This window comes from Lepidothrix coronata, unplaced genomic scaffold (genome assembly GCF_001604755.1).
Source record: "Lepidothrix coronata isolate B3197 unplaced genomic scaffold, Lepidothrix_coronata-1.0 Scaffold148, whole genome shotgun sequence".
In the NCBI taxonomy this organism is placed as follows: Eukaryota; Metazoa; Chordata; class Aves; order Passeriformes; family Pipridae; genus Lepidothrix; species Lepidothrix coronata.
Genome location: NW_016690328.1, coordinates 83,294 through 97,027, shown reverse-complemented (window position 1 = coordinate 97,027; position 13,734 = coordinate 83,294).

Genomic DNA, 13,734 nt, shown 5'->3' with positions numbered 1-13,734 from the left:
CCAGAGTGTGCCCAGGTGGCCAAGAAGGCCAATGGATCCTGGCCTGGATCAGGAAGAGTGTGGCCAACAGATCCAGGGAAGTGATTCTTCCCCTGGACTCAGTGCTGGTGAGGCCATACCTGGAGTGCTGTGTCCAGTTCTGGGCCCTCAGTTCAGGAAGGACATGGAGGGGCTGGAGCAGGTGCAGGGAAGAGCAACGAGGCTGGGGAAGGGACTCAAGCACAAGTCCTATGAGGAGAGGCTGAGGGAGCTGGGGCTGTTCAGCCTGGAGAAGAGGAGGCTCAGGGGAGACCTCCTCCCTTTCTACAACTCCCTGACAGGAGGGGGGAGCCAGCTGGGGGTTGGTCTCTTTTCCCAGGCAACCAGCAGCAAGACAAGAGGGCAAGTTGTGCCAGGGAAGGTTTAGGTTGGATATTAGGAAGAATTTCTTTCCAGAGAGGGTGATCAGCCATTGGAATGGGCTACCCAGGGAAGTGGTGGATTCTCCATCCCTGGAGGTGTTTAAGATAAGACTGGATGTGGCATCAGTGCCATGGTCTGGCAGCCACAGCGGTGTTGGATCAAGGGTTGGACTTGATGATCTCGGAGGTCCCTTCCAACCCAGCTGTTTCTATGATTCCATGATTCTATGATTCCATGATTCTATGATTCCATGATTCTATGATTCTATGACCTGAGCTCTGCTCATCCCTCTGCCATGATTGCAGTTCTCATTCCGTGCCACCCTCATGTTCTCTGTCAGCTTTGTGAGAAAAAATAGGAAATCACACTGGTTTGCTGCTTATTTCTGAACAAATCCATTGGTTCCAGCACGGGAAAATTGAAAATACAGGTGTCGCTTTGTGGTTCTAAACCAAATTATTAAACAGCAAACTTCACGGGGGTTTGGGCGGTGGGATGTGGAAAACAGAAACCCTTCCTAACCATTGGAAATCCTTTGGGAATCCTTTGTGACATCAACTATCAAAAGCAAATTCTGCAAACTCAGCGGGGACACCTCTTCTCCAACCTCTGGAGTGTGGTGGGAAAAATCACCTTGCTGTGGGAATCAAAGGGGGAGTGAACATTTCATGGCCCTCAGGGTTTACCTTCTCTGCTTTTCATTTTGTTTTTTATCTGCTCTATTGAATTTTATTTATAATTTTATTTTATCTTTCATTTTTCTTGCTCCCAGCAGTGATCCCAGTGCTTTTCCCATTCTATAATTTCAGTCCTTGTCGAGTTTGAACCAAGTTTAGTCAGAAGGGATCTTTTCTCCTGGCTCAGACTACTGGGAATGTTTCATTCCTCCCTGTTTCAGAGCCAAATGCTTTTCCTGGGGTCACCAGGAGTCAGGTTTAACAACCCCTTTGCTCAGCTCTAATGATGTGAGCAGTGGTTTCCCTCCCTCTGCTCTCACTGTGACTCATCAGAGCTGTGATTTTATGTGGGTTTTTTTATAACCCCTATAATTTTCAGAGTGACCTGTGATCCCTGAGGTGGGGAAATGTGGATTTTTGGCCCTTCCTGGTCTGAATGTCATTGCAGAAAAGCTGATTGCACATGGCCCAGCCAGGTGTCCTCTTTGAGACAAGGGACACAACAAGCTGGGATGAGACAACACTCCCAGTGCCAGAACAGCCCAGAAGCCACCAGCCCTTCCTTCACTCTTCCACAACTCTTTCCAAACCAGGCAAGTCCAATCTGTGCTTCCTAAAGCTACAGAGTGTGGGTTTTCATGACAATAAATGACCTTTTTGTTGTGTGGGATGAAGATGAGCATGAACTCAGTGATGCAGATGCAGAGCAACTCTGAGAGAAGACCTTACTGCTCAGTTCAAGCAGTTCAAGAAGTGACCTTTAGGTTTGTCCTGGGCAGGGCCTCCATGATCCTTGTTGGTCCCTTCCAACTCAGGATATTTGATGATTCTGCGATTCCATTTGGAGTCGTTAATGATGTCCTAGGAGGATTCCCAATATCCAGGTGCCATTCCAGAGGGATGGGGATCTCCCTGAGCCCTGCACAGGCGTTGTAGATTCCCTCATGTCCCACACCCATGTGGACCACTTTGAGTGGGTTCATCTGTTTAATTCAGTATCCAGCTCCTACAAAGCACAATCAGAGCTATAAAATCCAACCAGACACTCTTATCTCTGTGTTTTCCCTTCCCTCACAAACCAGAGAGATCTTGATCCTTGAAACAATCCCTCCTTCCCTGAAATCCATAAGGGGCTTATGAAGAACACAGAATTCCTCCACAGGAACTCTGGGCTCTTTGATCTCTTCTCATCGTGGTTTAATCTTTAATTTTTCATCGATGGCAACTGATCTCTTTGAGGATTCCATTTTTTCCTTCTTATTAAAAAAGGAAGTAAAGCTGAAATTCCAGCTGTTTCTTGCTTGGAGATGGGAAGTGGAGAGGATAATTCTCAGATGGTGCACAAAGGGTGGTTTTGAGATTTCACTTTTTATCCACAGACCTGCCAAGCCACAGCATCAAGTCTCTATTCCTTTGTGCCTCAGTTTCCCTCCTTGGGATTAAATCCTTGTGTTACCAGGGCCTGGAGCAACAGGATAAGGGGGAATGGCTTCAAACTGTCAGAGAATAGGTTTAGGTTGGATATTGGTCAGGTATTCTTCCCTGGGAGGGTGGGGAGGCCCTGGCACAGGTTGCCCAGAGAAGCTGTGGCTGCCCCTGGATCCCTGGAAGTGTCCAAGGTCAGGTTGGACAGGACTTGGAGCAACCTGGGCTAGTGGAAGGTGTCTCTGCCCATGGCAGGGGAGTGGAACTCAATGATCTTTAAGGTCCCTCCCGGTCCAAACCATTTCATGTTTCAACGATATGTAAGGTCTATAAATCTGTCTTCTTCTCAGGGATGATCAGCAGCACCTGAATCAGGAATTCCACTCCAAAAATCCCCAGAATCCAGCTCACCTGAGTAAAGGGAGATCTTCACTCCCTGTTTTCTCCAGCCAGTTTGTCCACGCCCTTATAAACATTCCCAATGCACTTCCAAAGTGTAAAACACTAGAGATTTTCCATCTCTCAATTTTCCATCTCTCAATTTTCCATCTCTCAGTTTTCCATCCATCCATTTTCCATCCATCCATTTTCCCTGCTCTTCAATCACATTTGTTTCAGATGCAGCTTTGTCCAGTTTGACGTTCAAATCGATATAAATACAAAAGTGATAAATCTGAGGGCTGACAAGTTCTTTTCACGTGCTAATGATGTGAGAGAGGGTTTTTTACACAGTACCTTCAGTGCTGCCTTTCTGTCATTTATTGAAAGGAGAAAAAGAGGAAAAAAAAAGGAGAAGAAAATGACTTTCATGTGACCCCCATGGTGATAAATTTGAATACATAAAAGCTGGTGGAAGAGAAAACATACAAGCAAACAAAATGCTTTTGAACTTACCCAGGAATTTATTTTCTGTGGTTGTGTGGATTGAAAATACGAATGAATTTCAATTTCAAGTTTTTTTTGAGTTTCTGTTCCAAAAACTACAGGTTGGGTTTGGGTTTTGGGGCTGGTTTTTTTTGGTGACTTCATTGTAAATAGTCATAGTTGATGACCGAACTGTGGGATTTTTTTGATGACTTAAATACAAATAGTTATAAATTAATTATAAACCAACAAAATTTTGGTTGTAACAAAAAAAAATTGAAAATCAAACAATAAAACATTAAAATTGACAAAAATAGGCATCAGATTTTAAAAAAAATTATGTACAGTGAATTTGAGGCTGTTTTTTCCTCAGCAATACATTCCCAATAACCCACAGAGAGAAATCCCACACTCAACAATTATTTCTGCAAAGCAATGAAAACTTGGAGTGAGAAACCACAGGAGCTGTGTGGGATTCCCTAAAGCACATCCAAAGGCTCCAGGTAGGTTTGTGAGGGCATAAAATCCATATATTCCATCACATCAACTCTCCCTATCTCAGCAGCTTTGGCTGGAAGCCTTTCCCTCAGAAAGCTAAAACTAGGAGAGCTAAATCCTAATTATCCTGCCCTTGTTCCTCCCTTAATTTTGCCATCTACATCCTTATGTAATAATAACCTTTTCAGGGGGTTTTTGGCCCACTGCTACACTTTCATTATGGCAACAGTTCCCTTAAGCTGCTGCATTTCTTTTTCTTTTAACACGAAAATATTCATCACTTCACTGTGATTATTTGTAAAAAAAAAGAAAATAATATGAGAGATTTGAGTTTCTCAGAGCTGGTGGCATTAAACATAATCAGGCAAGTTTGTCCAGCCCCACAATATGTGAAGTGAGAACATTTCACTGTTATCAGACAGGTTGTTAAATGACCTTTAAGTTCTTTTTTTTATTTTTTTTTTCCCCTAGCAAAGCATTTTTAACTTTGCATAGTCTCCTGAATAAAAAATATCTTTAATAATTACATTCTCCTGTCCCTAGATGACTCCTAAGTAAAGCTTTTTAACTGCAGGAGAGCCTGGTTGGATAAAGCCACTGACTTGGAAAAAAGCAGATTCCTCACTGGAGGTGAGCAACGACCTGAGGGCATTGGCTCTCCAGCAGAGCAGAGCACACAATTGTTTTTTCCACAATCCCATTATTGTCCTTTCCTGTTTGCTTCCAGCTCTGGCTGTTCCCATAACCTCAACCTTTTTCCCTCATTTCCCATGACAGTCACCTCCAAATCTACGTAGGATTCCTCCAGTTATTGTGGCAGGAGTTGCAGTAACCCAGTGAACTTTCATTGTCCCATTTCCAAGGATAAAGCACAAAAAATAGTTTTATTTTAAGACCTAAAGGTCCTAAAGTCGGTGTGAGAAAGAAGTTCCCAGCATTGCCCAGCCCCATCCCTCGTTACACCTGGAGTTACGGGGTTCCAACAGCTTTGTGACATCCATGGAATAAATTTAAATGAAAATTTTAAGTATATCCCCAGCCATCACTGTTTCTTCTGCTCTTGTTGCCATTTTCTTGTGATCTGCTCATCCCAGGTGGATTTTGCAAAGAGGGAAGTGACCCTAGATGGATTTATGGGATCAAGGAATATTTCAGCATACAGAGAGCTGGATCTCCTGCCACAACCCTTCATCCACAAGCCGTGGAAAAAGTTCCACTGGTGAACTCCAGGATACCCTGGGTTGTCCAAGTGGGGATTCATCTCCATAAACACACCATAAATCCTCAGGAAGGTCAGAGGATCAAAACAGATGGAGAAATCCCAGTAGATTGATCAGCTCAAAGGGAACATCCCGAACTGGTTATCCCTAAAGGGAACAATTAGAGCATCTTCCCAAATGGAAAATCCAATGACTTGCAGACTAAAAGGGAATAAAGGCCGTAGCACTCATTATGGGATGCAGGCAGAAGAGAATTGGGACTTTATAAACCTGTTCTGAGGTGGTTTTAATGGTTTTGTGGGAATACACGAGGCCTCCTCAGGGTTGTTTGGGAAAAGGGGGTCGGGCTCGTGTCTCAGGCAACAAGTGACAGGACGAGAGGAAATGACCTCAAGTTGTGCCAGGGGAGGTTCAGATTGGATATTAGGAAAGATTTCTCCCAGAGAATTGGTGGAGCATTGGAACAGGCTGCCCAGGGAGGTGGTGGAGTCACCACCCCTGGAAGAGTTCAAAAAATAAGTGGAAGTGGCTCTTCATGATACGGTTTAGTGGGAATGGGGGTGTTGGGTCAAATGTTGGACTTGATGATTTTGGAGGTCTTTTCCTACCTCAATGATTCCGGGATTGTCTAAGGGCCAAAAATATGAGAAGTTAGAAAGCAACGTGAATTGGGAAGAAGAAAACAGGAAATGAGAGGAGAGAGGGGACAACAGGGGCTGCTCTGGGGTAAAGAGGTTACTGGTCAGTGTGGGTTGATCTGGTCAACTCTCACCCCAAAATCTGCTCTCTGGTGACCAGTGACCTGAGGGAATGTCATGAACCTGTGTCAGAGGAGGTTTAGGTTGGATATTAGGATAAGGTTCTTCCCCCAGAAGATGGTTGGGCACTGAACAGGCTCCCCAGGGCAGTGGGCACAGCCCCAAGGCTACCAGAGCTCAAGAAGAATTTGGACAACGCTCTCAGGCACGTGGTGGGATTCTTGGGATGTCCTGTGTGGGGTCAGGAGTAGATGATCCTTGCAGAATCCTTCCAACTTAGGATACTCTATGATTCCCTGAAACATCAGGGCTCAAATATGCAGGTGGCAGCAACTGAGAAGACCTGGGGACTGGAGGACCAGCTGCTGCACAGTCCATCCAAGTCGAGTCACAGGAGAAATCCATGAGAATTCCTGCAGCAACTTCAGTCCTGGTTGGCTGGAAAGGAAGAATGGGTTCAGTCCATCAGTGCTGTTCATGTTTCTGGGAGGGCTGTGTATTTAAATGGATGGGTTTTATATATATATATATATATATATATATATATATATATATAAAATAACACATACTGGGACGCATCCAGCTGGAAAATGTGCTCGGTTTTACCACTGGCTGTACCTGGGGAACTACAGCAGCTTCTCATATATTGGGTTATTGGATTTAACAACCTCTAACAGAACCAGAACAGACATCAGGGACAGTAAAAGTGCAAAATAGAACAAACCAACAAAACAAAACAAAAAAATCCCCAAACCAGTTAAGTACAATCACAAAATGCTTGGGCAATAGTCAAACAACTTCTCATGGCCTGGGATTGTTTCTTCTGGTTGCTCTTGTTCTCTTGGCTCCAGCTGGGAGGTTGTTCCACGGTCTCCCTGTTCTTATTATTTCTTAAATTTATGCCTGATTATTTTTATTTTTGTTCTTTTTATTCTTCCCTTTTTCTCCCATTTTCTGTCTGGGTGGCACATGGTGGGATTCTTGGCGTTGTCCTGTGCAGGGCCAGGAGTTGGGCTCGATGATCCTTATGGGTCCCTCCCAACTCAGGATATTCTATTATTCCATGTTAAATCAATGACTTTCAACCCGTTTTCTGCCTCCTTCACCCAGGGATTCTGCCTAAAAAAAAAAAAAAAAAAGGCCAGTTGATTAAAAATTGTGCTGCAATGGGTTTTAAAGTAATTTTAGAACTGTATTCAAGAAAAGCAATGTCCTCTTAGCCCACACTTTTCTAACCTGCCCAAGGTCTCCTCATCAAAGAGGTTCCCCCCATGGCTTTGCTCGGCTCACTGAAGTGCTGAGCTTGTTCTTCCTGAGCTCACACAATTAAGCCAGGTGGGATCTTATCAGTCCAAAAGCAGGAATATCTCCTGATTTCTTCTCTAAACACCTCAGCAAACCCTCTGCAGGGCTGTGCTCACATCTCATTTGCTCTGTGGTTCTGGTGAACGAGCCCTGACGTTGGAGGACAAGTTCTGTTGGTTATTATTCCCTCTCAGCTCCGTTACCTCCCCTCTCCTGGTGATGACTGTATTTTGCAAGGTGGCAAAACTCCTCTGGGGTGATATTTTCACCCTCTCTGAACTAACATTTCAAGCTTTAGCACAAAGACTGGCTCTGTTACCAGCAGGTTCCTGAATCCTTCTGTTCCTTATCTAACAAATGAGGAGCCTAATGAGGCTGGAGCTGCTCCCTCAATAAATTGTCAGGTCTTCAAAGCAAACTCCATCTTTCCCCAGGTGAATATTCACTGCTTAAAACACTGCAGCCTTGATTAAATTGATCCTCTGGATGGTGTTTTCATCCCAATTTAGAGGGGACAGTAGAAAACATTCCTGTGCTAGGAAGGGCTTCCAAGAGGTTTCAGGGAAAACAGGAGTTCTGTGAATTTATGTCCCAGGAGAAAGGCAGGGACACATCTCTGGAGTCCACAGAAAGGTTCAAAAAGGGTGGGAAAGCCACCAATTCAGCCAGCATCTACGAGGGTAGGTTTAGATGGGATATTGGGATGAAATCCTTCCCTGTGAGGGTGGGGAGCCCCTGGCACAGGTTGCCCAGAGAAGCTGGGCAGAGGGATTGGATTAGATGACCTTCCCAACCCAAACCATTCCACGATTTTATAATCTCCAGGCCAAATATGAAGTAAGAATCGAGGGCAGCACAAAGACAAAGATCCATCCAACATTCCCTGCTGCATCCTGGGAATCCCTTTCCGCTTCCCTTTCTCCTCTTGCCTCTCTCATGTTGTTCCCCACATTCCAGGCCTCTTGCAAGGTAAAACACCCCATTTTTCCAGCAGCACTGGAGCAATTCCCACCTCGGTGTCCCTCCTTCAATCCCTCCCTCCTCCCTGCCCTGTTCCCAGTGACATTTTCCAGCACAGCAACTGCTTGAAGCTGTTTTATTGAGACAGAGCTGATTTTTAGAGCACTGACCCCCCCTCCTGGCTGCAAAGCTGAGAGGAAAAATCCTGGATATCAATAATCATGAGCTTGTTTCCAAAAAGGCAGCCAGGCATGTGATGATCATGGCAAAGTAGCTCTCAGAGAACGCATCAGGAGAACATCCCCAGCTTTCAGGAGAGGTGCTGGCACAAAAAGGAATTGCTTAATGCAGCAAGGAAACCACTCAGACATAAAGGCAGTTTATCCTTTGGATATTTCATTTTTATTTATTCATTTTGTAGCGCTGCCTTAAAGAAAAAAAAGGAATGAGGGAGAGAGAAAACAGTAATAATGGCTTTACATGAAAGGGTAACGGATCAGAACAGGCTGATCCATCAGCTGTGCTGACAAAACACAAGATGACAGCAATGTGGAGACAAGGAAATCTGTGTTGAACATTTTGATCTAATAGGAAGATGTCACCCCACTAATGAGACACATGAAGGAAAACCAACACTCAGAATTAACATCTACAAGCCAGAGAAAAATAAAGGAAATTCTACTTTCGGGTGCGGGACTGGGGATTTTTGTTATTTGTGGTGAATCAGAGAATCACAGAGTCAGAGAATCACAGAATGGTTTGGGTTGGAAGGGACCTTCAAGACCATCTCATTCCAACCCCCTGCCATGGGCAGGGACACCTTCCACTAGACCAGGTTGCTCAGAGCCTTATCCAGTCTGGTCTTAATATATGTATTATATATGATATATTATATATCATATATCATATATTATATATTATATATTATGTATTATTCCCAAATCTTCATTCGTGAAGCCTAGCCATGATTATATATTATATATTATATATTATTATATAATATATATTATGTAATATATTGTATATTGTCTATTGTGCCTGTGATGAGAAATTAAAGGTTGCTCTGGATGTGCTGTTCCTGCCTGAGCACCGAGGGCCGGGTCCTCCAAAACGATGTGAGAAGTGACCTTTCCTTCAGTGATGGGACATGAAACTTGAGTGACCACACCACAGGTCCCTGGAACTCCACATCTCCTTTAAGAAGCCAAAGGAGGGCTGGGAGGGTGGGGAAGGGCCTGGAGGTGAAGCCACGTGAGGAGAGGCTGAGGGCACTTGGTTTACTCAGCTGGAGAAGAGGACACTGAGGGGAGACCTCCTCGTGGTCTGCAGCTTCCTCAGGAGGGGCAGAGGAGGGGCAGGCACTGATCCCTTCCCTCTCTGACCAGTCACAGGACCTCAGGGAATGGCCTGGAGTTGTGTCAGGGCAGGGTTAGGTTGGATCTCAGGAAAACCCCCCCCAGAGGGTGGTTGGGCACTGCCCAGGCTCCCCAGGGCAGTGGGCACAGCACCAAGGCTGCCGGAGCTCCAGGAGTGTTTGGACAATGCTCTCAGGGACAGGGTGGGGTTGTTGGAGGTGTCCTGTGCAGGGCCAGGAGCTGGACTGGATGATCCTTGTGGGTTCCTCCCAACTTAGGATATTCTGTGACACCCCTTAGAATGCTCTTCCTGCTTCCAATGATCTGTGTGCGAGAAGATCCCGATCCAGGCATCTTATCTTTGAACTTTAAAAACCCAATTTATTTTCCTGCCATGGAGCTGCCCCACTGCTTTGGGAGCTCCTCTAAGTGCATCACCCCCAGCCCTCTGCAGCAAAGAGCTCCACAAGGCTTTGTGAAGACCCAAAGTGTTTTCTTTGTTCTGAATTTTGTCGCCTTCGAGACTCCAATTGTTGAACTGGGAGAGAAATTTTTCTCATCTGTTTTCTCCAGCTAAATAAACAGCTTTACAAACTTATTTAATACCCTCTCTTAATTGTCCTTTTTTCTAGGCTGAAGAACCCTGAGCTGATTCACCATGGCATGCCCTGAGAGGAGTCCTTTGCCTGTTATCTCTGACAAGAAACTGTCCATTTTCTCTTTTTTTCCTGGGAATGGGAGGCGATGGAGCTGCCACCGCTGCTGAAAAGGGAGTGGGAGGCACAAAACAAATCAGCAGACATGAAAAATTTAGTGTTCAGGTTCCTCCTCCCCTGTTCAAATCGGGGAAGAACCTTCATGTTCCTTCTTCCCTGTTCAAATCAGCAAGCAAAACATCTGTTTTTTTGCGGTAGGTGGGGAAGAGGCAGCAAATATTCCCGCTTGGACTTAGGATTGACATACATTTCCAATTCACATGCCCCATTCCTCCAACTCTGAGAGGACCAGCTGGGGTGTCCCCAAAATTTGGGGGCATCTGAGGGGTCCTGGAGGGGATTTAGGGGGTTTAAAGTGAGATTTTGGGGGCTTACAGGAGGCTGCAGGTCCCAGCCTGGCACGGCATGACCCCACCCCTCCAACTGTGAGAGGATCAGGTGGGGGGGGCAAAATTTGGGAGATTTGGGGGGTCCTGGAGTGGATTTAGGGGGTTTAAAATGAGATTTGGAGGGGGTTACAGGGGGATTTGGGGGGGTTACAAGAGGCTGCAGGACCCAGCCTGGCACCACACGCCCCACCCCTCCAAATGTGAGAGGATCAGGTGGGGGGAGCCAAAATCTGGGGAGGCCTGGGGGTCATGGGGTAGTCCTAGAGGGGTTTTAGGGCGGTTGTAGGAGGTTATGGGGGGGTTTACAGGGAGTTCCAAGGGGATTACAGGAGGGTCTGGGGGCTGTGGGACCCAGCCTGGCACCAGATGACCCCACCCCTCCGACCTGGAGTGGGGGGTGCTCAAAATCTGGGAGGGTTTGGGGGTTCCTGGAGGAGATTTGGGGTGTTACAGTGAGATTTTGGGGAGGTTACAATGAGATTTGGGAGGATTACTGGGGGATCTGGAGGGGCTACAGGGGGATTTGGGGGGTTACAGGAGGCTGCAGGACCCAGCCTGGCACCACACGCCCCACCCCTCCAACTGTGAGAGGATCAGGTGGTGGGTCCCCAAAATTTGGGGGGCTTGGGGGGTCCTGGAGTGGATTTAGGAGGTTTAAAGTGAGATTTGAGGGGGATTACAGGGGGATTTGGAGGAGTTACAGGAGGCTGCAGGACATGATCTGGCACCACATGTCCCACCCCTCCAACTGTGAGAGGATCAGGTGGGCAATTCCCAAATTTGGGGTGGCTCTGGCTTAGATGGCCTGAAATTGCTCCCAAATTTTCACACAGACACCCACTGTAGCTGCTTGGGATGAAATATCCTTGGGATAAAATTGGGTGCAGTTCCTGCTGGGGTCCTGGCACAGCGAATTATTTGCCTGTTGCCTTCAGAGCACAAAACATTCCACCCAAGGAACACAAAGCTGCTTGTTTTAGCAACAAAATGACTCCGTGAGAGACACTCTCTGCAATCCCTGTTCCCACAGCTCCCCAACCTGGGAGATGCTGCATTTGCTGGTGAGAAGAGTTTCCCAGAAATCAGGAAATTTGTCCTCTGAATCACAGAATCATAGAATTATAGAATCAGAGAATCAGAGAATCAGAATCATAGAATCATGGAATCATAGAATCATGGAATCATAGAATCAGCTGGGTTCGAAGGGACCTCTGAGATCATCAAGTCCAAGCCTGGATCCAACCCTGTCGTGTTTCCCAGCCCATGGTACTGATGCCACATCCAGTCTCACCTTAAACACCTCCAGGGACAGAGAATCCACCACTTCCCTGGGCAGCCCATTCCAAGGTCTGATCACTCTCTCTGGAAAAAATTCCACAATCTACTGCTTCCATCATGACTTTCTTTCCATGGCCTTTGGGCTGAGCCTTTCAGATCAGATTTGCAACTTTAATCACTACAGTGTTGCCCCCTGCTTGTCTTAAACCAAACCTGGGTTGTTACCTGTTTCCGCTGCTCAACAACCCTTTCATGAACTGCTCCCGAATTCCATCAACTGCTCCTCGGTTCCACCATCCCCTCCAGTGTCTTTGGATCTGATGAGTAAGTTTATGGAATCCCAGAGTCACAGAATCATTGAACTGTTTGGGTTTGAAGGGCTCTGCTCCCAGGAATCAGCAGTAGGACATGAGGGCACAGCCCTGAGCTGTGCCAGGGGAGGTTTAGGTTGGACATGGGGAAGAAGTTCTTTGCAGAGAGAGGGATCAGCCCTTGGAATGGGCTGCCCAGGGAGGGGGTGGAGTCCCCATCCCTGGGGGTGCTGAAGCAGAGCCTGGACGTGGCACTCGGTGCCATGGGCTGGGTGCCAAGGTGGGATGGGGACACGGGTTGGACTGGATGATCTCAGGGGTCTTTCCAACTCAACTGATTCTGTGATCACATCTTACCTTGCTGCCCTGTTTTCTTTCCTCTCTTTGGGAACTTTCTCCAGCAAAACCCCGGGATTTGCCCGGGTGATGAACGGCTCAGAGACATTTAAATCTCCACTTGTGCTTGGGGTCATAAAACACAATGAACATGGTTTTAAGTAGCCTTTTCACAGGCAAATGTTTTTGTAAATAGTCCAAGGGACTGAGTGATTGGAGCTATTCATCAGCAGGAGCTTCTGTATGGCTTTCTGTTAAAATGCCTCTATATTCACATGCAGGGTTGAAAATGTATTTCCATATTAATCCCTCTCCTGTTTTCCTCAAGGTTAACAGACAAAACAAAGCAACAAAACAATCAGATCAGTCCTGGTGCCGTTGTTTGTTTTATTAAAATTCATGTCCCACCTTGTCATTTTTGTTAAGCAACAAAGCGCTGTTAAAACTGACAGTTCTATCAAAGGCAGATAAAATTCAAAGTATGGGAGTTTTAATCTTTATTTCCTTTCTTTTTCTACTGAACTGGTGGCAAAATGACACAGATCTCCTTTTCCTCTCTTCCTTCCATCGTGTTTTATCTTCACAACAACAACCCCTTGTTGATTTTGGGAGCAGAGGACCCAACTACTCTGCCCGCCTGCCTCATCCAGGGCAGAGATATCCACCAGCAACTCCCTGAACTAAAAAGAGACAATGAAGAATTAAAGTCTTGTTCTAGATGTGTCCAAGGCCAAGCTGAATGGAGCTCTGAGCAACCTGGGCTAGTGAAAGATGTTCCTGCCCATGGCAGGGGGTTGGAACTGGATGATCTGTAAGATGCTTTCCAACCCAGGCCATCCTATGGTTCTGTGATTCTGTGTCATGTTTTTTCCTCACTCCTTTGGATATTTCAAGGTTGGATTTCCTGGAGGAAATTGGAACTGAAAGGTGATTTCCTCTGTTTTTCCCCATCTCTTTGAGGTCAGCAATCAGTAAAATCTCAGTCTAGGCTGATGGTCTCCTTCTCTCAGCTTGCTCCAATATGGTCCGTGGGTTTAAAGACTCTGGGGAAACATTCATGGGAACAAAACTGGGATCACCAGGATAGGTTGGTAACAGGCAGAATCAAGGAAATACAGAAATGGCTCCAGGTTTTAAGGCCTTTATTCACAGAATCACAGAATGGTTTAGATTGGAAGGGACCTTAAAGAACATCCAGTTCCACCCCCTTGCCATGGGCAGGGACACCTTCCACTAACCC